The following is a 27,087-nucleotide window of genomic DNA, read 5'->3' on the forward strand; positions in this document are numbered from 1 at the left end:
TTACATAGTTACATAGTTAGTACGGTCGAAAAAAGACATATGTCCATCAAGTTCAACCAGGGAATTAAGGGGTAGGGGTGTGGCGCGATATTGGGGAAGGGATGAGATTTTATATTTCTTCATAAGCATTAATCTTATTTTGTCAATTAGGAACATTCAGCACCCACCCGCTATCAAGGCAGCTGCCTATCATGTCATGCCCTACCTGCACAGGTGTGCTGGCTACTCAAATGATCCAATTAAGGAGGCCATTTAGTCAGCAGCAGCAGAAGTCCTGTGCCTGGACGCTCCAACAGCGGCCAGACACAAGCAGAAGCAGAAGCAGCAGCAGCACCACCTTTTGTTTTTTGGCTGCAGCAGCAGCAAGGCCCACAGGGCTGGCTAGCTGGCTAGCCAGCAAGCAGGTAGCAATGAAAGTAGGAATCTTTCTTTTTAACCCTGTAAGGGGGTGGTGCACTGTACCCGAAGATACTGCCATATCGGGTCAATGCATAGGGCGACGGAAGCAAGCTTCGAAATCGGCCCCCGTTCTCAAAAATCCATTTAATATATGGTCCCCAGATAGGGGACGTATCAGATATTAAACTGATAAGAACAGATACTACACTTGATCTTAGCCAAAAGGCCGAGAAGCGATAACCGTGAAAGGGGCGGGCCCAACAAGGTGCCCTTCATGGGCACTATCACTGCTTGCTGTCAGGGAGGCTGCCAGACAATTTTCCATGCACACTCTGGGCTGGGGGGCAGTCAACCACCAGTACACACAGCAGAACCTAAACCCATACCATTATTGCTAAGCAGCAAGACAGGGGCCCATTGCACTCCCACGGGGCCTTTTTAAATGCAATCCATAACCCGGATTAGCCAGGAACCCTTCTTACTCCTCCTACTTGCATGTGACACTGGGCTTAGGATCTGCATAGGAAACACACACACAAGCACACACCTACCTTTGTTGCCTGCAGATGCCTCCTTGGCTGTCCCCAAACGGTATCAAACCAACACCCACGGGAAGCTGTAAGCATAGAGGACATGCCTGCACCCCATTGGACTTACCTGTGTGGGTTAAACCCGGGTTATTTGACAACCTATGGCGGTGATGGTTCTGCTCAGGCAGAGCAGTGCTGATGCTCCTCATAAAGCTGTCGCTGCTGTGAAGGTTCTAGGTGACATCACAAATTCCTATGGTTACATACACAACAAAGCTGGGTTGTTGTTGTTTACACTCTGCAAGGCCTGTGGAAGTGAGTGACATCATAGCACTGTAGTTCTGAGGGTTCTAGATGGATGCAACAATCTCCTGTTGCTTCTATGAAGGCCATAATAGACGACATCACCAAACAGCTCCATAGTCACATACACAGCAAAGGAGAGATGTTGTTTACACCTAGTGATGTCAGTGGTATTGAGTGACATCACAGCACAGTGCTAAGGCTCCTGGGCCTGGACACAGCAGCGGCTGCAATATCTCAACGGAGAATACGTTTATATATATGTGTGTGTGTGCGTATATATATATATATATATATATATATATATATATATATTTCTCCGCCGAAATCACTTTTAAACCCATTTCCACCTTTTTTTCCCTTCTCTTCCTCTTACTTTTTTTTCACGTTTTTTTACGTTTTTCTCCTTTTCGCCTCTTTTCTGGGCGTATTATTCTTCTTTTTCTTCTTTTTTTTCGTCTAATGCATACCCCATCAGTGCAGCAATGCTTATTCAATACCGCCAGCAGATGGAGACACTGGGGGATAATTTTCTAAGGATTTATACTGATTTTTCCTGTCTGAATTTGTCGCACAGAAAGTTGCAGGCCAAATATGTGTGACATTTCTGCGACTTTAGCTTCTAGAGCATTTTTACAACATTATACATAGGTGCTGAATACATAAAAAGCGACTGTTCAGCGACAGACAAGTCGCATCGGCTGAAAGTAGGCCAGAATGTCAGTCCATGTTGGAGCAGGTTTAGATACAGTCTAAAGTATAGATCTCAAAGTCTGTGCACAGAATTTAGCAAGGGCCTCGCACCTTCTGATGCATCAGGTAGGTGCACAATAGCATAGCCTAACCCTCTGTACTTTGGTCTATATTGATGCGGGACATAGACAGCCAGCTGATGACCAATCCATTAGTGCAATGGATGGCTGGAAGCATTTGTCTTTGCCTTTGCAATACCACAGAAGCAATGCATGGTCAATGTACAGCAATGACACACCTGTGTGAACAGCCAGGAGACCCCCCCCCCCCCCATGTTATGTTACATAGTTACATAGTTAGTACGGTCGAAAAAAGACATATGTCCATCAAGTTCAACCAGGGAATTAAGGGGTAGGGGTGTGGCGCGATATTGGGGAAGGGATGAGATTTTATATTTCTTCATAAGCATTAATCTTATTTTGTCAATTAGGAACATTCAGCACCCACCCGCTATCAAGGCAGCTGCCTATCATGTCATGCCCTACCTGCACAGGTGTGCTGGCTACTCAAATGATCCAATTAAGGAGGCCATTTAGTCAGCAGCAGCAGAAGTCCTGTGCCTGGACGCTCCAACAGCGGCCAGACACAAGCAGAAGCAGAAGCAGCAGAAGCAGCAGCAGCACCACCTTTTGTTTTTTGGCTGCAGCAGCAGCAAGGCCCACAGGGCTGGCTAGCTGGCTAGCCAGCAAGCAGGTAGCAATGAAAGTAGGAATCTTTCTTTTTAACCCTGTAAGGGGGTGGTGCACTGTACCCGAAGATACTGCCATATCGGGTCAATGCATAGGGCGACGGAAGCAAGCTTCGAAATCGGCCCCCGTTCCCAAAAATCCATTTAATATATGGTCCCCAGATAGGGGACGTATCAGATATTAAACTGATAAGAACAGATACTACACTTGATCTTAGCCAAAAGGCCGAGAAGCGATAACCGTGAAAGGGGCGGGCCCAACAAGGTGCCCTTCATGGGCACTATCACTGCTTGCTGTCAGGGAGGCTGCCAGACAATTTTCCATGCACACTCTGGGCTGGGGGGCAGTCAACCACCAGTACACACAGCAGAACCTAAACCCATACCATTATTGCTAAGCAGCAAGACAGGGGCCCATTGCACTCCCACGGGGCCTTTTTAAATGCAATCCATAACCCGGATTTGCCAGGAACCCTTCTTACTCCTCCTACTTGCATGTGACACTGGGCTTAGGATCTGCATAGGAAACACACACACAAGCACACACCTACCTTTGTTGCCTGCAGATGCCTCCTTGGCTGTCCCCAAACGGTATCAAACCAACACCCACGGGAAGCTGTAAGCATAGAGGACATGCCTGCACCCCATTGGACTTACCTGTGTGGGTTAAACCCGGGTTATTTGACAACCTATGGCGGTGATGGTTCTGCTCAGGCAGAGCAGTGCTGATGCTCCTCATAAAGCTGTCGCTGCTGTGAAGGTTCTAGGTGACATCACAAATCCCTATGGTTACATACACAACAAAGCTGGGTTGTTGTTGTTTACACTCTGCAAGGCCTGTGGAAGTGAGTGACATCATAGCACTGTAGTTCTGAGGGTTCTAGATGGATGCAACAATCTCCTGTTGCTTCTATGAAGGCCATAATAGACGACATCACCAAACAGCTCCATAGTCACATACACAGCAAAGGAGAGATGTTGTTTACACCTAGTGATGTCAGTGGTATTGAGTGACATCACAGCACAGTGCTAAGGCTCCTGGGCCTGGACACAGCAGCGGCTGCAATATCTCAACGGAGAATACGTTTATATATATGTGTGTGTGTGCGCGTATATATATATATATATATATATATATATATATATATATATATTTCTCCGCCGAAATCACTTTTAAACCCATTTCCACCTTTTTTTCCCTTCTCTTCCTCTTACTTTTTTTTCACGTTTTTTTACGTTTTTCTCCTTTTCGCCTCTTTTCTGGGCGTATTATTCTTCTTTTTCTTCTTTTTTTTTCGTCTAATGCATACCCCATCAGTGCAGCAATGCTTATTCAATACCGCCAGCAGATGGAGACACTGGGGGATAATTTTCTAAGGATTTATACTGATTTTTCCTGTCTGAATTTGTCGCACAGAAAGTTGCAGGCCAAATATGTGTGACATTTCTGCGACTTTAGCTTCTAGAGCATTTTTACAACATTATACATAGGTGCTGAATACATAAAAAGCGACTGTTCAGCGACAGACAAGTCGCATCGGCTGAAAGTAGGCCAGAATGTCAGTCCATGTTGGAGCAGGTTTAGATACAGTCTAAAGTATAGATCTCAAAGTCTGTGCACAGAATTTAGCAAGGGCCTCGCACCTTCTGATGCATCAGGTAGGTGCACAATAGCATAGCCTAACCCTCTGTACTTTGGTCTATATTGATGCGGGACATAGACAGCCAGCTGATGACCAATCCATTAGTGCAATGGATGGCTGGAAGCATTTGTCTTTGCCTTTGCAATACCACAGAAGCAATGCATGGTCAATGTACAGCAATGACACACCTGTGTGAACAGCCAGGAGACCCCCCCCCCCCCCATGTTATGTTACATAGTTACATAGTTAGTACGGTCGAAAAAAGACATATGTCCATCAAGTTCAACCAGGGAATTAAGGGGTAGGGGTGTGGCGCGATATTGGGGAAGGGATGAGATTTTATATTTCTTCATAAGCATTAATCTTATTTTGTCAATTAGGAACATTCAGCACCCACCCGCTATCAAGGCAGCTGCCTATCATGTCATGCCCTACCTGCACAGGTGTGCTGGCTACTCAAATGATCCAATTAAGGAGGCCATTTAGTCAGCAGCAGCAGAAGTCCTGTGCCTGGACGCTCCAACAGCGGCCAGACACAAGCAGAAGCAGAAGCAGCAGAAGCAGCAGCAGCACCACCTTTTGTTTTTTGGCTGCAGCAGCAGCAAGGCCCACAGGGCTGGCTAGCTGGCTAGCCAGCAAGCAGGTAGCAATGAAAGTAGGAATCTTTCTTTTTAACCCTGTAAGGGGGTGGTGCACTGTACCCGAAGATACTGCCATATCGGGTCAATGCATAGGGCGACGGAAGCAAGCTTCGAAATCGGCCCCCGTTCTCAAAAATCCATTTAATATATGGTCCCCAGATAGGGGACGTATCAGATATTAAACTGATAAGAACAGATACTACACTTGATCTTAGCCAAAAGGCCGAGAAGCGATAACCGTGAAAGGGGCGGGCCCAACAAGGTGCCCTTCATGGGCACTATCACTGCTTGCTGTCAGGGAGGCTGCCAGACAATTTTCCATGCACACTCTGGGCTGGGGGGCAGTCAACCACCAGTACACACAGCAGAACCTAAACCCATACCATTATTGCTAAGCAGCAAGACAGGGGCCCATTGCACTCCCACGGGGCCTTTTTAAATGCAATCCATAACCCGGATTTGCCAGGAACCCTTCTTACTCCTCCTACTTGCATGTGACACTGGGCTTAGGATCTGCATAGGAAACACACACACAAGCACACACCTACCTTTGTTGCCTGCAGATGCCTCCTTGGCTGTCCCCAAACGGTATCAAACCAACACCCACGGGAAGCTGTAAGCATAGAGGACATGCCTGCACCCCATTGGACTTACCTGTGTGGGTTAAACCCGGGTTATTTGACAACCTATGGCGGTGATGGTTCTGCTCAGGCAGAGCAGTGCTGATGCTCCTCATAAAGCTGTCGCTGCTGTGAAGGTTCTAGGTGACATCACAAATCCCTATGGTTACATACACAACAAAGCTGGGTTGTTGTTGTTTACACTCTGCAAGGCCTGTGGAAGTGAGTGACATCATAGCACTGTAGTTCTGAGGGTTCTAGATGGATGCAACAATCTCCTGTTGCTTCTATGAAGGCCATAATAGACGACATCACCAAACAGCTCCATAGTCACATACACAGCAAAGGAGAGATGTTGTTTACACCTAGTGATGTCAGTGGTATTGAGTGACATCACAGCACAGTGCTAAGGCTCCTGGGCCTGGACACAGCAGCGGCTGCAATATCTCAACGGAGAATACGTTTATATATATGTGTGTGTGTGCGCGTATATATATATATATATATATATATATATATATATATATATATATTTCTCCGCCGAAATCACTTTTAAACCCATTTCCACCTTTTTTTCCCTTCTCTTCCTCTTACTTTTTTTTCACGTTTTTTTACGTTTTTCTCCTTTTCGCCTCTTTTCTGGGCGTATTATTCTTCTTTTTCTTCTTTTTTTTCGTCTAATGCATACCCCATCAGTGCAGCAATGCTTATTCAATACCGCCAGCAGATGGAGACACTGGGGGATAATTTTCTAAGGATTTATACTGATTTTTCCTGTCTGAATTTGTCGCACAGAAAGTTGCAGGCCAAATATGTGTGACATTTCTGCGACTTTAGCTTCTAGAGCATTTTTACAACATTATACATAGGTGCTGAATACATAAAAAGCGACTGTTCAGCGACAGACAAGTCGCATCGGCTGAAAGTAGGCCAGAATGTCAGTCCATGTTGGAGCAGGTTTAGATACAGTCTAAAGTATAGATCTCAAAGTCTGTGCACAGAATTTAGCAAGGGCCTCGCACCTTCTGATGCATCAGGTAGGTGCACAATAGCATAGCCTAACCCTCTGTACTTTGGTCTATATTGATGCGGGACATAGACAGCCAGCTGATGACCAATCCATTAGTGCAATGGATGGCTGGAAGCATTTGTCTTTGCCTTTGCAATACCACAGAAGCAATGCATGGTCAATGTACAGCAATGACACACCTGTGTGAACAGCCAGGAGACCCCCCCCCCCCCCATGTTATGTTACATAGTTACATAGTTAGTACGGTCGAAAAAAGACATATGTCCATCAAGTTCAACCAGGGAATTAAGGGGTAGGGGTGTGGCGCGATATTGGGGAAGGGATGAGATTTTATATTTCTTCATAAGCATTAATCTTATTTTGTCAATTAGGAACATTCAGCACCCACCCGCTATCAAGGCAGCTGCCTATCATGTCATGCCCTACCTGCACAGGTGTGCTGGCTACTCAAATGATCCAATTAAGGAGGCCATTTAGTCAGCAGCAGCAGAAGTCCTGTGCCTGGACGCTCCAACAGCGGCCAGACACAAGCAGAAGCAGAAGCAGCAGAAGCAGCAGAAGCAGCAGCAGCACCACCTTTTGTTTTTTGGCTGCAGCAGCAGCAAGGCCCACAGGGCTGGAAAGCTGGCTAGCCAGCAAGCAGGTAGCAATGAAAGTATGAATCTTTCTTTTTAACCCTGTAAGGGGGTGGTGCACTGTACCCGAAGATACTGCCATATCGGGTCAATGCATAGGGCGACGGAAGCAAGCTTCGAAATCGGCCCCCGTTCTCAAAAATCCATTTAATATATGGTCCCCAGATAGGGGACGTATCAGATATTAACCGGATAAGAACAGATACTACACTTGATCTTAGCCAAAAGGCCGAGAAGCGATAACCGTGAAAGGGGCGGGCCCAACAAGGTGCCCTTCATGGGCACTATCACTGCTTGCTGTCAGGGAGGCTGCCAGACAATTTTCCATGCACACTCTGGGCTGGGGGGCAGTCAACCACCAGTACACACAGCAGAACCTAAACCCATACCATTATTGCTAAGCAGCAAGACAGGGGCCCATTGCACTCCCACGGGGCCTTTTTAAATGCAATCCATAACCCGGATTTGCCAGGAACCCTTCTTACTCCTCCTACTTGCATGTGACACTGGGCTTAGGATCTGCATAGGAAACACACACACAAGCACACACCTACCTTTGTTGCCTGCAGATGCCTCCTTGGCTGTCCCCAAACGGTATCAAACCAACACCCACGGGAAGCTGTAAGCATAGAGGACATGCCTGCACCCCATTGGACTTACCTGTGTGGGTTAAACCCGGGTTATTTGACAACCTATGGCGGTGATGGTTCTGCTCAGGCAGAGCAGTGCTGATGCTCCTCATAAAGCTGTCGCTGCTGTGAAGGTTCTAGGTGACATCACAAATCCCTATGGTTACATACACAACAAAGCTGGGTTGTTGTTGTTTACACTCTGCAAGGCCTGTGGAAGTGAGTGACATCATAGCACTGTAGTTCTGAGGGTTCTAGATGGATGCAACAATCTCCTGTTGCTTCTATGAAGGCCATAATAGACGACATCACCAAACAGCTCCATAGTCACATACACAGCAAAGGAGAGATGTTGTTTACACCTAGTGATGTCAGTGGTATTGAGTGACATCACAGCACAGTGCTAAGGCTCCTGGGCCTGGACACAGCAGCGGCTGCAATATCTCAACGGAGAATACGTTTATATATATGTGTGTGTGTGCGCGTATATATATATATATATATATATATATATATATATATATATATATATTCTCCGCCGAAATCACTTTTAAACCCATTTCCACCTTTTTTTCCCCTTCTCTTCCTCTTACTTTTTTTTCACGTTTTTTTACGTTTTTCTCCTTTTCGCCTCTTTTCTGGGCGTATTATTCTTCTTTTTCTTCTTTTTTTTCGTCTAATGCATACCCCATCAGTGCAGCAATGCTTATTCAATACCGCCAGCAGATGGAGACACTGGGGGATAATTTTCTAAGGATTTATACTGATTTTTCCTGTCTGAATTTGTCGCACAGAAAGTTGCAGGCCAAATATGTGTGACATTTCTGCGACTTTAGCTTCTAGAGCATTTTTACAACATTATACATAGGTGCTGAATACATAAAAAGCGACTGTTCAGCGACAGACAAGTCGCATCGGCTGAAAGTAGGCCAGAATGTCAGTCCATGTTGGAGCAGGTTTAGATACAGTCTAAAGTATAGATCTCAAAGTCTGTGCACAGAATTTAGCAAGGGCCTCGCACCTTCTGATGCATCAGGTAGGTGCACAATAGCATAGCCTAACCCTCTGTACTTTGGTCTATATTGATGCGGGACATAGACAGCCAGCTGATGACCAATCCATTAGTGCAATGGATGGCTGGAAGCATTTGTCTTTGCCTTTGCAATACCACAGAAGCAATGCATGGTCAATGTACAGCAATGACACACCTGTGTGAACAGCCAGGAGACCCCCCCCCCCCATGTTATGTTACATAGTTACATAGTTAGTACGGTCGAAAAAAGACATATGTCCATCAAGTTCAACCAGGGAATTAAGGGGTAGGGGTGTGGCGCGATATTGGGGAAGGGATGAGATTTTATATTTCTTTATAAGCATTAATCTTATTTTGTCAATTAGGAACATTCAGCACCCACCCGCTATCAAGGCAGCTGCCTATCATGTCATGCCCTACCTGCACAGGTGTGCTGGCTACTCAAATGATCCAATTAAGGAGGCCATTTAGTCAGCAGCAGCAGAAGTCCTGTGCCTGGACGCTCCAACAGCGGCCAGACACAAGCAGAAGCAGAAGCAGCAGAAGCAGCAGAAGCAGCAGCAGCACCACCTTTTGTTTTTTGGCTGCAGCAGCAGCAAGGCCCACAGGGCTGGAAAGCTGGCTAGCCAGCAAGCAGGTAGCAATGAAAGTAGGAATCTTTCTTTTTAACCCTGTAAGGGGGTGGTGCACTGTACCCGAAGATACTGCCATATCGGGTCAATGCATAGGGCGACGGAAGCAAGCTTCGAAATCGGCCCCCGTTCTCAAAAATCCATTTAATATATGGTCCCCAGATAGGGGACGTATCAGATATTAAACTGATAAGAACAGATACTACACTTGATCTTAGCCAAAAGGCCGAGAAGCGATAACCGTGAAAGGGGCGGGCCCAACAAGGTGCCCTTCATGGGCACTATCACTGCTTGCTGTCAGGGAGGCTGCCAGACAATTTTCCATGCACACTCTGGGCTGGGGGGCAGTCAACCACCAGTACACACAGCAGAACCTAAACCCATACCATTATTGCTAAGCAGCAAGACAGGGGCCCATTGCACTCCCACGGGGCCTTTTTAAATGCAATCCATAACCCGGATTTGCCAGGAACCCTTCTTACTCCTCCTACTTGCATGTGACACTGGGCTTAGGATCTGCATAGGAAACACACACACAAGCACACACCTACCTTTGTTGCCTGCAGATGCCTCCTTGGCTGTCCCCAAACGGTATCAAACCAACACCCACGGGAAGCTGTAAGCATAGAGGACATGCCTGCACCCCATTGGACTTACCTGTGTGGGTTAAACCCGGGTTATTTGACAACCTATGGCGGTGATGGTTCTGCTCAGGCAGAGCAGTGCTGATGCTCCTCATAAAGCTGTCGCTGCTGTGAAGGTTCTAGGTGACATCACAAATCCCTATGGTTACATACACAACAAAGCTGGGTTGTTGTTGTTTACACTCTGCAAGGCCTGTGGAAGTGAGTGACATCATAGCACTGTAGTTCTGAGGGTTCTAGATGGATGCAACAATCTCCTGTTGCTTCTATGAAGGCCATAATAGACGACATCACCAAACAGCTCCATAGTCACATACACAGCAAAGGAGAGATGTTGTTTACACCTAGTGATGTCAGTGGTATTGAGTGACATCACAGCACAGTGCTAAGGCTCCTGGGCCTGGACACAGCAGCGGCTGCAATATCTCAACGGAGAATACGTTTATATATATGTGTGTGTGTGCGCGTATATATATATATATATATATATATATATTTCTCCGCCGAAATCACTTTTAAACCCATTTCCACCTTTTTTTCCCCTTCTCTTCCTCTTACTTTTTTTTCACGTTTTTTTACGTTTTTCTCCTTTTCGCCTCTTTTCTGGGCGTATTATTCTTCTTTTTCTTCTTTTTTTTCGTCTAATGCATACCCCATCAGTGCAGCAATGCTTATTCAATACCGCCAGCAGATGGAGACACTGGGGGATAATTTTCTAAGGATTTATACTGATTTTTCCTGTCTGAATTTGTCGCACAGAAAGTTGCAGGCCAAATATGTGTGACATTTCTGCGACTTTAGCTTCTAGAGCATTTTTACAACATTATACATAGGTGCTGAATACATAAAAAGCGACTGTTCAGCGACAGACAAGTCGCATCGGCTGAAAGTAGGCCAGAATGTCAGTCCATGTTGGAGCAGGTTTAGATACAGTCTAAAGTATAGATCTCAAAGTCTGTGCACAGAATTTAGCAAGGGCCTCGCACCTTCTGATGCATCAGGTAGGTGCACAATAGCATAGCCTAACCCTCTGTACTTTGGTCTATATTGATGCGGGACATAGACAGCCAGCTGATGACCAATCCATTAGTGCAATGGATGGCTGGAAGCATTTGTCTTTGCCTTTGCAATACCACAGAAGCAATGCATGGTCAATGTACAGCAATGACACACCTGTGTGAACAGCCAGGAGACCCCCCCCCCCCCCCATGTTATGTTACATAGTTACATAGTTAGTACAGTCGAAAAAAGACATATGTCCATCAAGTTCAACCAGGGAATTAAGGGGTAGGGGTGTGGCGCGATATTGGGGAAGGGATGAGATTTTATATTTCTTCATAAGCATTAATCTTATTTTGTCAATTAGGAACATTCAGCACCCACCCGCTATCAAGGCAGCTGCCTATCATGTCATGCCCTACCTGCACAGGTGTGCTGGCTACTCAAATGATCCAATTAAGGAGGCCATTTAGTCAGCAGCAGCAGAAGTCCTGTGCCTGGACGCTCCAACAGCGGCCAGACACAAGCAGAAGCAGAAGCAGCAGAAGCAGCAGCAGCACCACCTTTTGTTTTTTGGCTGCAGCAGCAGCAAGGCCCACAGGGCTGGCTAGCTGGCTAGCCAGCAAGCAGGTAGCAATGAAAGTAGGAATCTTTCTTTTTAACCCTGTAAGGGGGTGGTGCACTGTACCCGAAGATACTGCCATATCGGGTCAATGCATAGGGCGACGGAAGCAAGCTTCGAAATCGGCCCCCGTTCTCAAAAATCCATTTAATATATGGTCCCCAGATAGGGGACGTATCAGATATTAAACTGATAAGAACAGATACTACACTTGATCTTAGCCAAAAGGCCGAGAAGCGATAACCGTGAAAGGGCGGGCCCAACAAGGTGCCCTTCATGGGCACTATCACTGCTTGCTGTCAGGGAGGCTGCCAGACAATTTTCCATGCACACTCTGGGCTGGGGGGCAGTCAACCACCAGTACAAACAGCAGAACCTAAACCCATACCATTATTGCTAAGCAGCAAGACAGGGGCCCATTGCACTCCCACGGGGCCTTTTTAAATGCAATCCATAACCCGGATTTGCCAGGAACCCTTCTTACTCCTCCTACTTGCATGTGACACTGGGCTTAGGATCTGCATAGGAAACACACACACAAGCACACACCTACCTTTGTTGCCTGCAGATGCCTCCTTGGCTGTCCCCAAACGGTATCAAACCAACACCCACGGGAAGCTGTAAGCATAGAGGACATGCCTGCACCCCATTGGACTTACCTGTGTGGGTTAAACCCGGGTTATTTGACAACCTATGGCGGTGATGGTTCTGCTCAGGCAGAGCAGTGCTGATGCTCCTCATAAAGCTGTCGCTGCTGTGAAGGTTCTAGGTGACATCACAAATCCCTATGGTTACATACACAACAAAGCTGGGTTGTTGTTGTTTACACTCTGCAAGGCCTGTGGAAGTGAGTGACATCATAGCACTGTAGTTCTGAGGGTTCTAGATGGATGCAACAATCTCCTGTTGCTTCTATGAAGGCCATAATAGACGACATCACCAAACAGCTCCATAGTCACATACACAGCAAAGGAGAGATGTTGTTTACACCTAGTGATGTCAGTGGTATTGAGTGACATCACAGCACAGTGCTAAGGCTCCTGGGCCTGGACACAGCAGCGGCTGCAATATCTCAACGGAGAATACGTTTATATATATGTGTGTGTGTGCGCGTATATATATATATATATATATATATATATATATATATATATATTTCTCCGCCGAAATCACTTTTAAACCCATTTCCACCTTTTTTTCCCTTCTCTTCCTCTTACTTTTTTTTCACGTTTTTTTACGTTTTTCTCCTTTTCGCCTCTTTTCTGGGCGTATTATTCTTCTTTTTCTTCTTTTTTTTCGTCTAATGCATACCCCATCAGTGCAGCAATGCTTATTCAATACCGCCAGCAGATGGAGACACTGGGGGATAATTTTCTAAGGATTTATACTGATTTTTCCTGTCTGAATTTGTCGCACAGAAAGTTGCAGGCCAAATATGTGTGACATTTCTGCGACTTTAGCTTCTAGAGCATTTTTACAACATTATACATAGGTGCTGAATACATAAAAAGCGACTGTTCAGCGACAGACAAGTCGCATCGGCTGAAAGTAGGCCAGAATGTCAGTCCATGTTGGAGCAGGTTTAGATACAGTCTAAAGTATAGATCTCAAAGTCTGTGCACAGAATTTAGCAAGGGCCTCGCACCTTCTGATGCATCAGGTAGGTGCACAATAGCATAGCCTAACCCTCTGTACTTTGGTCTATATTGATGCGGGACATAGACAGCCAGCTGATGACCAATCCATTAGTGCAATGGATGGCTGGAAGCATTTGTCTTTGCCTTTGCAATACCACAGAAGCAATGCATGGTCAATGTACAGCAATGACACACCTGTGTGAACAGCCAGGAGACCCCCCCCCCCCCCATGTTATGTTACATAGTTACATAGTTAGTACGGTCGAAAAAAGACATATGTCCATCAAGTTCAACCAGGGAATTAAGGGGTAGGGGTGTGGCGCGATATTGGGGAAGGGATGAGATTTTATATTTCTTCATAAGCATTAATCTTATTTTGTCAATTAGGAACATTCAGCACCCACCCGCTATCAAGGCAGCTGCCTATCATGTCATGCCCTACCTGCACAGGTGTGCTGGCTACTCAAATGATCCAATTAAGGAGGCCATTTAGTCAGCAGCAGCAGAAGTCCTGTGCCTGGACGCTCCAACAGCGGCCAGACACAAGCAGAAGCAGAAGCAGCAGAAGCAGCAGAAGCAGCAGCAGCACCACCTTTTGTTTTTTGGCTGCAGCAGCAGCAAGGCCCACAGGGCTGGAAAGCTGGCTAGCCAGCAAGCAGGTAGCAATGAAAGTATGAATCTTTCTTTTTAACCCTGTAAGGGGGTGGTGCACTGTACCCGAAGATACTGCCATATCGGGTCAATGCATAGGGCGACGGAAGCAAGCTTCGAAATCGGCCCCCGTTCTCAAAAATCCATTTAATATATGGTCCCCAGATAGGGGACGTATCAGATATTAACCGGATAAGAACAGATACTACACTTGATCTTAGCCAAAAGGCCGAGAAGCGATAACCGTGAAAGGGGCGGGCCCAACAAGGTGCCCTTCATGGGCACTATCACTGCTTGCTGTCAGGGAGGCTGCCAGACAATTTTCCATGCACACTCTGGGCTGGGGGGCAGTCAACCACCAGTACACACAGCAGAACCTAAACCCATACCATTATTGCTAAGCAGCAAGACAGGGGCCCATTGCACTCCCACGGGGCCTTTTTAAATGCAATCCATAACCCGGATTTGCCAGGAACCCTTCTTACTCCTCCTACTTGCATGTGACACTGGGCTTAGGATCTGCATAGGAAACACACACACAAGCACACACCTACCTTTGTTGCCTGCAGATGCCTCCTTGGCTGTCCCCAAACGGTATCAAACCAACACCCACGGGAAGCTGTAAGCATAGAGGACATGCCTGCACCCCATTGGACTTACCTGTGTGGGTTAAACCCGGGTTATTTGACAACCTATGGCGGTGATGGTTCTGCTCAGGCAGAGCAGTGCTGATGCTCCTCATAAAGCTGTCGCTGCTGTGAAGGTTCTAGGTGACATCACAAATCCCTATGGTTACATACACAACAAAGCTGGGTTGTTGTTGTTTACACTCTGCAAGGCCTGTGGAAGTGAGTGACATCATAGCACTGTAGTTCTGAGGGTTCTAGATGGATGCAACAATCTCCTGTTGCTTCTATGAAGGCCATAATAGACGACATCACCAAACAGCTCCATAGTCACATACACAGCAAAGGAGAGATGTTGTTTACACCTAGTGATGTCAGTGGTATTGAGTGACATCACAGCACAGTGCTAAGGCTCCTGGGCCTGGACACAGCAGCGGCTGCAATATCTCAACGGAGAATACGTTTATATATATGTGTGTGTGTGCGCGTATATATATATATATATATATATATATATATATATATATATTTCTCCGCCGAAATCACTTTTAAACCCATTTCCACCTTTTTTTCCCCTTCTCTTCCTCTTACTTTTTTTTCACGTTTTTTTACGTTTTTCTCCTTTTCGCCTCTTTTCTGGGCGTATTATTCTTCTTTTTCTTCTTTTTTTTCGTCTAATGCATACCCCATCAGTGCAGCAATGCTTATTCAATACCGCCAGCAGATGGAGACACTGGGGGATAATTTTCTAAGGATTTATACTGATTTTTCCTGTCTGAATTTGTCGCACAGAAAGTTGCAGGCCAAATATGTGTGACATTTCTGCGACTTTAGCTTCTAGAGCATTTTTACAACATTATACATAGGTGCTGAATACATAAAAAGCGACTGTTCAGCGACAGACAAGTCGCATCGGCTGAAAGTAGGCCAGAATGTCAGTCCATGTTGGAGCAGGTTTAGATACAGTCTAAAGTATAGATCTCAAAGTCTGTGCACAGAATTTAGCAAGGGCCTCGCACCTTCTGATGCATCAGGTAGGTGCACAATAGCATAGCCTAACCCTCTGTACTTTGGTCTATATTGATGCGGGACATAGACAGCCAGCTGATGACCAATCCATTAGTGCAATGGATGGCTGGAAGCATTTGTCTTTGCCTTTGCAATACCACAGAAGCAATGCATGGTCAATGTACAGCAATGACACACCTGTGTGAACAGCCAGGAGACCCCCCCCCCCCATGTTATGTTACATAGTTACATAGTTAGTACGGTCGAAAAAAGACATATGTCCATCAAGTTCAACCAGGGAATTAAGGGGTAGGGGTGTGGCGCGATATTGGGGAAGGGATGAGATTTTATATTTCTTTATAAGCATTAATCTTATTTTGTCAATTAGGAACATTCAGCACCCACCCGCTATCAAGGCAGCTGCCTATCATGTCATGCCCTACCTGCACAGGTGTGCTGGCTACTCAAATGATCCAATTAAGGAGGCCATTTAGTCAGCAGCAGCAGAAGTCCTGTGCCTGGACGCTCCAACAGCGGCCAGACACAAGCAGAAGCAGAAGCAGCAGAAGCAGCAGAAGCAGCAGCAGCACCACCTTTTGTTTTTTGGCTGCAGCAGCAGCAAGGCCCACAGGGCTGGAAAGCTGGCTAGCCAGCAAGCAGGTAGCAATGAAAGTAGGAATCTTTCTTTTTAACCCTGTAAGGGGGTGGTGCACTGTACCCGAAGATACTGCCATATCGGGTCAATGCATAGGGCGACGGAAGCAAGCTTCGAAATCGGCCCCCGTTCTCAAAAATCCATTTAATATATGGTCCCCAGATAGGGGACGTATCAGATATTAAACTGATAAGAACAGATACTACACTTGATCTTAGCCAAAAGGCCGAGAAGCGATAACCGTGAAAGGGGCGGGCCCAACAAGGTGCCCTTCATGGGCACTATCACTGCTTGCTGTCAGGGAGGCTGCCAGACAATTTTCCATGCACACTCTGGGCTGGGGGGCAGTCAACCACCAGTACACACAGCAGAACCTAAACCCATACCATTATTGCTAAGCAGCAAGACAGGGGCCCATTGCACTCCCACGGGGCCTTTTTAAATGCAATCCATAACCCGGATTTGCCAGGAACCCTTCTTACTCCTCCTACTTGCATGTGACACTGGGCTTAGGATCTGCATAGGAAACACACACACAAGCACACACCTACCTTTGTTGCCTGCAGATGCCTCCTTGGCTGTCCCCAAACGGTATCAAACCAACACCCACGGGAAGCTGTAAGCATAGAGGACATGCCTGCACCCCATTGGACTTACCTGTGTGGGTTAAACCCGGGTTATTTGACAACCTATGGCGGTGATGGTTCTGCTCAGGCAGAGCAGTGCTGATGCTCCTCATAAAGCTGTCGCTGCTGTGAAGGTTCTAGGTGACATCACAAATCCCTATGGTTACATACACAACAAAGCTGGGTTGTTGTTGTTTACACTCTGCAAGGCCTGTGGAAGTGAGTGACATCATAGCACTGTAGTTCTGAGGGTTCTAGATGGATGCAACAATCTCCTGTTGCTTCTATGAAGGCCATAATAGACGACATCACCAAACAGCTCCATAGTCACATACACAGCAAAGGAGAGATGTTGTTTACACCTAGTGATGTCAGTGGTATTGAGTGACATCACAGCACAGTGCTAAGGCTCCTGGGCCTGGACACAGCAGCGGCTGCAATATCTCAACGGAGAATACGTTTATATATATGTGTGTGTGTGCGCGTATATATATATATATATATATATATATATATTTCTCCGCCGAAATCACTTTTAAACCCATTTCCACCTTTTTTTCCCCTTCTCTTCCTCTTACTTTTTTTTCACGTTTTTTTACGTTTTTCTCCTTTTCGCCTCTTTTCTGGGCGTATTATTCTTCTTTTTCTTCTTTTTTTTCGTCTAATGCATACCCCATCAGTGCAGCAATGCTTATTCAATACCGCCAGCAGATGGAGACACTGGGGGATAATTTTCTAAGGATTTATACTGATTTTTCCTGTCTGAATTTGTCGCACAGAAAGTTGCAGGCCAAATATGTGTGACATTTCTGCGACTTTAGCTTCTAGAGCATTTTTACAACATTATACATAGGTGCTGAATACATAAAAAGCGACTGTTCAGCGACAGACAAGTCGCATCGGCTGAAAGTAGGCCAGAATGTCAGTCCATGTTGGAGCAGGTTTAGATACAGTCTAAAGTATAGATCTCAAAGTCTGTGCACAGAATTTAGCAAGGGCCTCGCACCTTCTGATGCATCAGGTAGGTGCACAATAGCATAGCCTAACCCTCTGTACTTTGGTCTATATTGATGCGGGACATAGACAGCCAGCTGATGACCAATCCATTAGTGCAATGGATGGCTGGAAGCATTTGTCTTTGCCTTTGCAATACCACAGAAGCAATGCATGGTCAATGTACAGCAATGACACACCTGTGTGAACAGCCAGGAGACCCCCCCCCCCCCCCATGTTATGTTACATAGTTACATAGTTAGTACGGTCGAAAAAAGACATATGTCCATCAAGTTCAACCAGGGAATTAAGGGGTAGGGGTGTGGCGCGATATTGGGGAAGGGATGAGATTTTATATTTCTTCATAAGCATTAATCTTATTTTGTCAATTAGGAACATTCAGCACCCACCCGCTATCAAGGCAGCTGCCTATCATGTCATGCCCTACCTGCACAGGTGTGCTGGCTACTCAAATGATCCAATTAAGGAGGCCATTTAGTCAGCAGCAGCAGAAGTCCTGTGCCTGGACGCTCCAACAGCGGCCAGACACAAGCAGAAGCAGAAGCAGCAGAAGCAGCAGCAGCACCACCTTTTGTTTTTTGGCTGCAGCAGCAGCAAGGCCCACAGGGCTGGCTAGCTGGCTAGCCAGCAAGCAGGTAGCAATGAAAGTAGGAATCTTTCTTTTTAACCCTGTAAGGGGGTGGTGCACTGTACCCGAAGATACTGCCATATCGGGTCAATGCATAGGGCGACGGAAGCAAGCTTCGAAATCGGCCCCCGTTCTCAAAAATCCATTTAATATATGGTCCCCAGATAGGGGACGTATCAGATATTAAACTGATAAGAACAGATACTACACTTGATCTTAGCCAAAAGGCCGAGAAGCGATAACCGTGAAAGGGCGGGCCCAACAAGGTGCCCTTCATGGGCACTATCACTGCTTGCTGTCAGGGAGGCTGCCAGACAATTTTCCATGCACACTCTGGGCTGGGGGGCAGTCAACCACCAGTACAAACAGCAGAACCTAAACCCATACCATTATTGCTAAGCAGCAAGACAGGGGCCCATTGCACTCCCACGGGGCCTTTTTAAATGCAATCCATAACCCGGATTTGCCAGGAACCCTTCTTACTCCTCCTACTTGCATGTGACACTGGGCTTAGGATCTGCATAGGAAACACACACACAAGCACACACCTACCTTTGTTGCCTGCAGATGCCTCCTTGGCTGTCCCCAAACGGTATCAAACCAACACCCACGGGAAGCTGTAAGCATAGAGGACATGCCTGCACCCCATTGGACTTACCTGTGTGGGTTAAACCCGGGTTATTTGACAACCTATGGCGGTGATGGTTCTGCTCAGGCAGAGCAGTGCTGATGCTCCTCATAAAGCTGTCGCTGCTGTGAAGGTTCTAGGTGACATCACAAATCCCTATGGTTACATACACAACAAAGCTGGGTTGTTGTTGTTTACACTCTGCAAGGCCTGTGGAAGTGAGTGACATCATAGCACTGTAGTTCTGAGGGTTCTAGATGGATGCAACAATCTCCTGTTGCTTCTATGAAGGCCATAATAGACGACATCACCAAACAGCTCCATAGTCACATACACAGCAAAGGAGAGATGTTGTTTACACCTAGTGATGTCAGTGGTATTGAGTGACATCACAGCACAGTGCTAAGGCTCCTGGGCCTGGACACAGCAGCGGCTGCAATATCTCAACGGAGAATACGTTTATATATATGTGTGTGTGTGCGCGTATATATATATATATATATATATATATATATATATATTTCTCCGCCGAAATCACTTTTAAACCCATTTCCACCTTTTTTTCACTTCTCTTCCTCTTACTTTTTTTTCACGTTTTTTTACGTTTTTCTCCTTTTCGCCTCTTTTCTGGGCGTATTATTCTTCTTTTTCTTCTTTTTTTTCGTCTAATGCATACCCCATCAGTGCAGCAATGCTTATTCAATACCGCCAGCAGATGGAGACACTGGGGGATAATTTTCTAAGGATTTATACTGATTTTTCCTGTCTGAATTTGTCGCACAGAAAGTTGCAGGCCAAATATGTGTGACATTTCTGCGACTTTAGCTTCTAGAGCATTTTTACAACATTATACATAGGTGCTGAATACATAAAAAGCGACTGTTCAGCGACAGACAAGTCGCATCGGCTGAAAGTAGGCCAGAATGTCAGTCCATGTTGGAGCAGGTTTAGATACAGTCTAAAGTATAGATCTCAAAGTCTGTGCACAGAATTTAGCAAGGGCCTCGCACCTTCTGATGCATCAGGTAGGTGCACAATAGCATAGCCTAACCCTCTGTACTTTGGTCTATATTGATGCGGGACATAGACAGCCAGCTGATGACCAATCCATTAGTGCAATGGATGGCTGGAAGCATTTGTCTTTGCCTTTGCAATACCACAGAAGCAATGCATGGTCAATGTACAGCAATGACACACCTGTGTGAACAGCCAGGAGACCCCCCCCCCCCCCCATGTTATGTTACATAGTTACATAGTTAGTACGGTCGAAAAAAGACATATGTCCATCAAGTTCAACCAGGGAATTAAGGGGTAGGGGTGTGGCGCGATATTGGGGAAGGGATGAGATTTTATATTTCTTCATAAGCATTAATCTTATTTTGTCAATTAGGAACATTCAGCACCCACCCGCTATCAAGGCAGCTGCCTATCATGTCATGCCCTACCTGCACAGGTGTGCTGGCTACTCAAATGATCCAATTAAGGAGGCCATTTAGTCAGCAGCAGCAGAAGTCCTGTGCCTGGACGCTCCAACAGCGGCCAGACACAAGCAGAAGCAGAAGCAGCAGAAGCAGCAGCAGCACCACCTTTTGTTTTTTGGCTGCAGCAGCAGCAAGGCCCACAGGGCTGGCTAGCTGGCTAGCCAGCAAGCAGGTAGCAATGAAAGTAGGAATCTTTCTTTTTAACCCTGTAAGGGGGTGGTGCACTGTACCCGAAGATACTGCCATATCGGGTCAATGCATAGGGCGACGGAAGCAAGCTTCGAAATCGGCCCCCGTTCTCAAAAATCCATTTAATATATGGTCCCCAGATAGGGGACGTATCAGATATTAAACTGATAAGAACAGATACTACACTTGATCTTAGCCAAAAGGCCGAGAAGCGATAACCGTGAAAGGGGCGGGCCCAACAAGGTGCCCTTCATGGGCACTATCACTGCTTGCTGTCAGGGAGGCTGCCAGACAATTTTCCATGCACACTCTGGGCTGGGGGGCAGTCAACCACCAGTACACACAGCAGAACCTAAACCCATACCATTATTGCTAAGCAGCAAGACAGGGGCCCATTGCACTCCCACGGGGCCTTTTTAAATGCAATCCATAACCCGGATTTGCCAGGAACCCTTCTTACTCCTCCTACTTGCATGTGACACTGGGCTTAGGATCTGCATAGGAAACACACACACAAGCACACACCTACCTTTGTTGCCTGCAGATGCCTCCTTGGCTGTCCCCAAACGGTATCAAACCAACACCCACGGGAAGCTGTAAGCATAGAGGACATGCCTGCACCCCATTGGACTTACCTGTGTGGGTTAAACCCGGGTTATTTGACAACCTATGGCGGTGATGGTTCTGCTCAGGCAGAGCAGTGCTGATGCTCCTCATAAAGCTGTCGCTGCTGTGAAGGTTCTAGGTGACATCACAAATCCCTATGGTTACATACACAACAAAGCTGGGTTGTTGTTGTTTACACTCTGCAAGGCCTGTGGAAGTGAGTGACATCATAGCACTGTAGTTCTGAGGGTTCTAGATGGATGCAACAATCTCCTGTTGCTTCTATGAAGGCCATAATAGACGACATCACCAAACAGCTCCATAGTCACATACACAGCAAAGGAGAGATGTTGTTTACACCTAGTGATGTCAGTGGTATTGAGTGACATCACAGCACAGTGCTAAGGCTCCTGGGCCTGGACACAGCAGCGGCTGCAATATCTCAACGGAGAATACGTTTATATATATGTGTGTGTGTGCGCGTATATATATATATATATATATATTTCTCCGCCGAAATCACTTTTAAACCCATTTCCACCTTTTTTTCACTTCTCTTCCTCTTACTTTTTTTTCACGTTTTTTTTACGTTTTTCTCCTTTTCGCCTCTTTTCTGGGCGTATTATTCTTCTTTTTCTTCTTTTTTTTCGTCTAATGCATACCCCATCAGTGCAGCAATGCTTATTCAATACCGCCAGCAGATGGAGACACTGGGGGATAATTTTCTAAGGATTTATACTGATTTTTCCTGTCTGAATTTGTCGCACAGAAAGTTGCAGGCCAAATATGTGTGACATTTCTGCGACTTTAGCTTCTAGAGCATTTTTACAACATTATACATAGGTGCTGAATACATAAAAAGCGACTGTTCAGCGACAGACAAGTCGCATCGGCTGAAAGTAGGCCAGAATGTCAGTCCATGTTGGAGCAGGTTTAGATACAGTCTAAAGTATAGATCTCAAAGTCTGTGCACAGAATTTAGCAAGGGCCTCGCACCTTCTGATGCATCAGGTAGGTGCACAATAGCATAGCCTAACCCTCTGTACTTTGGTCTATATTGATGCGGGACATAGACAGCCAGCTGATGACCAATCCATTAGTGCAATGGATGGCTGGAAGCATTTGTCTTTGCCTTTGCAATACCACAGAAGCAATGCATGGTCAATGTACAGCAATGACACACCTGTGTGAACAGCCAGGAGACCCCCCCCCCCCCATGTTATGTTACATAGTTACATAGTTAGTACGGTCGAAAAAAGACATATGTCCATCAAGTTCAACCAGGGAATTAAGGGGTAGGGGTGTGGCGCGATATTGGGGAAGGGATGAGATTTTATATTTCTTCATAAGCATTAATCTTATTTTGTCAATTAGGAACATTCAGCACCCACCCGCTATCAAGGCAGCTGCCTATCATGTCATGCCCTACCTGCACAGGTGTGCTGGCTACTCAAATGATCCAATTAAGGAGGCCATTTAGTCAGCAGCAGCAGAAGTCCTGTGCCTGGACGCTCCAACAGCGGCCAGACACAAGCAGAAGCAGAAGCAGCAGAAGCAGCAGCAGCACCACCTTTTGTTTTTTGGCTGCAGCAGCAGCAAGGCCCACAGGGCTGGCTAGCTGGCTAGCCAGCAAGCAGGTAGCAATGAAAGTAGGAATCTTTCTTTTTAACCCTGTAAGGGGGTGGTGCACTGTACCCGAAGATACTGCCATATCGGGTCAATGCATAGGGCGACGGAAGCAAGCTTCGAAATCGGCCCCCGTTCTCAAAAATCCATTTAATATATGGTCCCCAGATAGGGGACGTATCAGATATTAAACTGATAAGAACAGATACTACACTTGATCTTAGCCAAAAGGCCGAGAAGCGATAACCGTGAAAGGGGCGGGCCCAACAAGGTGCCCTTCATGGGCACTATCACTGCTTGCTGTCAGGGAGGCTGCCAGACAATTTTCCATGCACACTCTGGGCTGGGGGGCAGTCAACCACCAGTACACACAGCAGAACCTAAACCCATACCATTATTGCTAAGCAGCAAGACAGGGGCCCATTGCACTCCCACGGGGCCTTTTTAAATGCAATCCATAACCCGGATTTGCCAGGAACCCTTCTTACTCCTCCTACTTGCATGTGACACTGGGCTTAGGATCTGCATAGGAAACACACACACAAGCACACACCTACCTTTGTTGCCTGCAGATGCCTCCTTGGCTGTCCCCAAACGGTATCAAACCAACACCCACGGGAAGCTGTAAGCATAGAGGACATGCCTGCACCCCATTGGACTTACCTGTGTGGGTTAAACCCGGGTTATTTGACAACCTATGGCGGTGATGGTTCTGCTCAGGCAGAGCAGTGCTGATGCTCCTCATAAAGCTGTCGCTGCTGTGAAGGTTCTAGGTGACATCACAAATCCCTATGGTTACATACACAACAAAGCTGGGTTGTTGTTGTTTACACTCTGCAAGGCCTGTGGAAGTGAGTGACATCATAGCACTGTAGTTCTGAGGGTTCTAGATGGATGCAACAATCTCCTGTTGCTTCTATGAAGGCCATAATAGACGACATCACCAAACAGCTCCATAGTCACATACACAGCAAAGGAGAGATGTTGTTTAAACCTAGTGATGTCAGTGGTATTGAGTGACATCACAGCACATTGCTAAGGCTCCTGGGCCTGGACACAGCAGCGGCTGCAATATCTCAACGGAGAATACGTTTATATATATGTGTGTGTGTGCGCGTATATATATATATATATATATATATATATATATATATATATATATATATATATTTCTCCGCCGAAATCACTTTTAAACCCATTTCCACCTTTTTTTCCCTTCTCTTCCTCTTACTTTTTTTTCACGTTTTTTTACGTTTTTCTCCCTTTCGCCTCTTTTCTGGGCGTATTATTCTTCTTTTTCTTCTTTTTTTTCGTCTAATGCATACCCCATCAGTGCAGCAATGCTTATTCAATACCGCCAGCAGATGGAGACACTGGGGGATAATTTTCTAAGGATTTATACTGATTTTTCCTGTCTGAATTTGTCGCACAGAAAGTTGCAGGCCAAATATGTGTGACATTTCTGCGACTTTAGCTTCTAGAGCATTTTTACAACATTATACATAGGTGCTGAATACATAAAAAGCGACTGTTCAGCGACAGACAAGTCGCATCGGCTGAAAGTAGGCCAGAATGTCAGTCCATGTTGGAGCAGGTTTAGATACAGTCTAAAGTATAGATCTCAAAGTCTGTGCACAGAATTTAGCAAGGGCCTCGCACCTTCTGATGCATCAGGTAGGTGCACAATAGCATAGCCTAACCCTCTGTACTTTGGTCTATATTGATGCGGGACATAGACAGCCAGCTGATGACCAATCCATTAGTGCAATGGATGGCTGGAAGCATTTGTCTTTGCCTTTGCAATACCACAGAAGCAATGCATGGTCAATGTACAGCAATGACACACCTGTGTGAACAGCCAGGAGACCCCCCCCCCCCCCCATGTTATGTTACATAGTTACATAGTTAGTACGGTCGAAAAAAGACATATGTCCATCAAGTTCAACCAGGGAATTAAGGGGTAGGGGTGTGGCGCGATATTGGGGAAGGGATGAGATTTTATATTTCTTCATAAGCATTAATCTTATTTTGTCAATTAGGAACATTCAGCACCCACCCGCTATCAAGGCAGCTGCCTATCATGTCATGCCCTACCTGCACAGGTGTGCTGGCTACTCAAATGATCCAATTAAGGAGGCCATTTAGTCAGCAGCAGCAGAAGTCCTGTGCCTGGACGCTCCAACAGCGGCCAGACACAAGCAGAAGCAGAAGCAGCAGAAGCAGCAGCAGCACCACCTTTTGTTTTTTGGCTGCAGCAGCAGCAAGGCCCACAGGGCTGGCTAGCTGGCTAGCCAGCAAGCAGGTAGCAATGAAAGTAGGAATCTTTCTTTTTAACCCTGTAAGGGGGTGGTGCACTGTACCCGAAGATACTGCCATATCGGGTCAATGCATAGGGCGACGGAAGCAAGCTTCGAAATCGGCCCCCGTTCTCAAAAATCCATTTAATATATGGTCCCCAGATAGGGGACGTATCAGATATTAAACTGATAAGAACAGATACTACACTTGATCTTAGCCAAAAGGCCGAGAAGCGATAACCGTGAAAGGGGCGGGCCCAACAAGGTGCCCTTCATGGGCACTATCACTGCTTGCTGTCAGGGAGGCTGCCAGACAATTTTCCATGCACACTCTGGGCTGGGGGGCAGTCAACCACCAGTACACACAGCAGAACCTAAACCCATACCATTATTGCTAAGCAGCAAGACAGGGGCCCATTGCACTCCCACGGGGCCTTTTTAAATGCAATCCATAACCCGGATTTGCCAGGAACCCTTCTTACTCCTCCTACTTGCATGTGACACTGGGCTTAGGATCTGCATAGGAAACACACACACAAGCACACACCTACCTTTGTTGCCTGCAGATGCCTCCTTGGCTGTCCCCAAACGGTATCAAACCAACACCCACGGGAAGCTGTAAGCATAGAGGACATGCCTGCACCCCATTGGACTTACCTGTGTGGGTTAAACCCGGGTTATTTGACAACCTATGGCGGTGATGGTTCTGCTCAGGCAGAGCAGTGCTGATGCTCCTCATAAAGCTGTCGCTGCTGTGAAGGTTCTAGGTGACATCACAAATCCCTATGGTTACATACACAACAAAGCTGGGTTGTTGTTGTTTACACTCTGCAAGGCCTGTGGAAGTGAGTGACATCATAGCACTGTAGTTCTGAGGGTTCTAGATGGATGCAACAATCTCCTGTTGCTTCTATGAAGGCCATAATAGACGACATCACCAAACAGCTCCATAGTCACATACACAGCAAAGGAGAGATGTTGTTTACACCTAGTGATGTCAGTGGTATTGAGTGACATCACAGCACAGTGCTAAGGCTCCTGGGCCTGGACACAGCAGCGGCTGCAATATCTCAACGGAGAATACGTTTATATATATGTGTGTGTGTGCGCGTATATATATATATATATATATATATATATATATATATATATATTTCTCCGCCGAAATCACTTTTAAACCCATTTCCACCTTTTTTTCCCTTCTCTTCCTCTTACTTTTTTTTCACGTTTTTTAACGTTTTTCTCCTTTTCGCCTCTTTTCTGGGCGTATTATTCTTCTTTTTCTTCTTTTTTTTCGTCTAATGCATACCCCATCAGTGCAGCAATGCTTATTCAATACCGCCAGCAGATGGAGACACTGGGGGATAATTTTCTAAGGATTTATACTGATTTTTCCTGTCTGAATTTGTCGCACAGAAAGTTGCAGGCCAAATATGTGTGACATTTCTGCGACTTTAGCTTCTAGAGCATTTTTACAACATTATACATAGGTGCTGAATACATAAAAAGCGACTGTTCAGCGACAGACAAGTCGCATCGGCTGAAAGTAGGCCAGAATGTCAGTCCATGTTGGAGCAGGTTTAGATACAGTCTAAAGTATAGATCTCAAAGTCT

General features: G+C 46.1%; 12 non-coding genes across 12 annotated transcripts; all 12 read right to left on the reverse strand.

Moving 5' to 3' along the window:
* Positions 1 to 446: 446 nt before the first annotated feature.
* On the reverse strand, positions 447 to 637 carry LOC130328152 (U2 spliceosomal RNA). The gene has a single exon (XR_008872216.1). It is a non-coding gene; the product is annotated as a U2 spliceosomal RNA (small nuclear RNA).
* Positions 638 to 2,720: 2,083 nt separating this feature from the next.
* On the reverse strand, positions 2,721 to 2,911 carry LOC130328258 (U2 spliceosomal RNA). Its single transcript, XR_008872291.1, has one exon. It is a non-coding gene; the product is annotated as a U2 spliceosomal RNA (small nuclear RNA).
* A 2,090-nt stretch (positions 2,912 to 5,001) lies between these two features.
* On the reverse strand, positions 5,002 to 5,192 carry LOC130328153 (U2 spliceosomal RNA). The gene has a single exon (XR_008872217.1). It is a non-coding gene; the product is annotated as a U2 spliceosomal RNA (small nuclear RNA).
* Positions 5,193 to 7,292: 2,100 nt separating this feature from the next.
* Positions 7,293 to 7,483, reverse strand: LOC130328217 (U2 spliceosomal RNA). Its single transcript, XR_008872275.1, has one exon. It is a non-coding gene; the product is annotated as a U2 spliceosomal RNA (small nuclear RNA).
* Positions 7,484 to 9,583: 2,100 nt separating this feature from the next.
* Positions 9,584 to 9,774, reverse strand: LOC130328154 (U2 spliceosomal RNA). Its single transcript, XR_008872218.1, has one exon. It is a non-coding gene; the product is annotated as a U2 spliceosomal RNA (small nuclear RNA).
* A 2,077-nt stretch (positions 9,775 to 11,851) lies between these two features.
* LOC130328157 (U2 spliceosomal RNA) lies at positions 11,852 to 12,042 on the reverse strand. The gene has a single exon (XR_008872220.1). It is a non-coding gene; the product is annotated as a U2 spliceosomal RNA (small nuclear RNA).
* A 2,097-nt stretch (positions 12,043 to 14,139) lies between these two features.
* Positions 14,140 to 14,330, reverse strand: LOC130328218 (U2 spliceosomal RNA). The gene has a single exon (XR_008872276.1). It is a non-coding gene; the product is annotated as a U2 spliceosomal RNA (small nuclear RNA).
* A 2,095-nt stretch (positions 14,331 to 16,425) lies between these two features.
* LOC130328158 (U2 spliceosomal RNA) lies at positions 16,426 to 16,616 on the reverse strand. Its single transcript, XR_008872221.1, has one exon. It is a non-coding gene; the product is annotated as a U2 spliceosomal RNA (small nuclear RNA).
* A 2,079-nt stretch (positions 16,617 to 18,695) lies between these two features.
* On the reverse strand, positions 18,696 to 18,886 carry LOC130328159 (U2 spliceosomal RNA). Its single transcript, XR_008872222.1, has one exon. It is a non-coding gene; the product is annotated as a U2 spliceosomal RNA (small nuclear RNA).
* Positions 18,887 to 20,969: 2,083 nt separating this feature from the next.
* LOC130328160 (U2 spliceosomal RNA) lies at positions 20,970 to 21,160 on the reverse strand. Its single transcript, XR_008872223.1, has one exon. It is a non-coding gene; the product is annotated as a U2 spliceosomal RNA (small nuclear RNA).
* Positions 21,161 to 23,229: 2,069 nt separating this feature from the next.
* Positions 23,230 to 23,420, reverse strand: LOC130328161 (U2 spliceosomal RNA). The gene has a single exon (XR_008872224.1). It is a non-coding gene; the product is annotated as a U2 spliceosomal RNA (small nuclear RNA).
* A 2,100-nt stretch (positions 23,421 to 25,520) lies between these two features.
* On the reverse strand, positions 25,521 to 25,711 carry LOC130328162 (U2 spliceosomal RNA). The gene has a single exon (XR_008872225.1). It is a non-coding gene; the product is annotated as a U2 spliceosomal RNA (small nuclear RNA).
* Positions 25,712 to 27,087: the final 1,376 nt, after the last annotated feature.

Source organism: Hyla sarda, unplaced genomic scaffold (genome assembly GCF_029499605.1).
Source record: "Hyla sarda isolate aHylSar1 unplaced genomic scaffold, aHylSar1.hap1 scaffold_305, whole genome shotgun sequence".
NCBI lineage: Eukaryota > Metazoa > Chordata > Amphibia > Anura > Hylidae > Hyla > Hyla sarda.